Source organism: Tachypleus tridentatus, unplaced genomic scaffold (assembly GCF_004210375.1).
Source record: "Tachypleus tridentatus isolate NWPU-2018 unplaced genomic scaffold, ASM421037v1 Hic_cluster_2, whole genome shotgun sequence".
Lineage (NCBI taxonomy): Eukaryota > Metazoa > Arthropoda > Merostomata > Xiphosura > Limulidae > Tachypleus > Tachypleus tridentatus.
The window spans coordinates 59,415,750-59,416,803 of record NW_027467782.1 but is presented as its reverse complement, the minus strand read 5'-3'; positions in this window follow the sequence as shown (position 1 = coordinate 59,416,803).

Below are 1,054 nucleotides of genomic sequence, written 5' to 3'. Positions count from 1 at the left end.
CAGAGAAATTATATGAAATTATTGAATATATTTACCTAGATATACGCATATCAGACCCGTTCTTTAGTGTATGTAAGTTCAATTGGAAACAATAGAAATAGAATTGTAAACACACTTTTCTCGATCTTTGTACTTGACTATTATCGAAAATAATTCATTGAAGTTTAAGTAGTTGGACATCATGTTTGAATTATTTCTAAGAATTAAAAGGAATTATTGAGAAGTGGAAACGAATTTCAAAATAAAACTTATCAAGTTCATGTTATAATCAAGTACTGGGTTGTGTGCTACATCTTACATATAACTCATTTTCTGGTTCAAAATAAACCATTTTGGTATACAATCTAGTACTTACAATACGAATATTAATAAATAAGACAAAACTTATAATTTAGGATAGAAATTTTCTTTTACTAAGTTGTGCATTGTAACAGAAATTTTGCTCTTAATATATTTAATGAAAACTTGGTTTGAGTTCTTTGCTACAAAAAACGTGATTTTATAGTTCTGGGACCAAACAAGGAATACACAGATAGCATTTTCTGAGTAGTTCAACATTCACTTAAAATCGTATAGAATATAATTAATTTGTAATTAACACAAGAACTATTGAACATTAATCATAATGCGTCACTTAAACATTTTATTCGTTCCTGGTATTTTTTTTACTTCTCTGCTAATGAACGACTATATTGCTGTAAGGCTATTATTATTGTTTATTAAATAGATGTCAAAGTGTAATAATAATCATGATAAATGGGTTTGTTTATTTATCGACTTATGATAAATAGAATAGGACCTCATATTGATAAGGGAGGAAGGAATGGATAGCGTAAATTGGTGCTTTCACTCTCCGGAACATCCTTCATTAGAATTTAGTCAATTAATTATATTCGTGATTTAATGAGGTTATTGATAACTTCCATGTTAGGTTCACTGAGTGTTAAAGTCAGGTGAACGTAGTGAAGACTTCAGTGGTTTGGTATGTAATAACTGTGTTTGTTTTAAATTTTGTACAAAGCTACAGAAGGGCTACCTGCTTGTCCCTAATTTT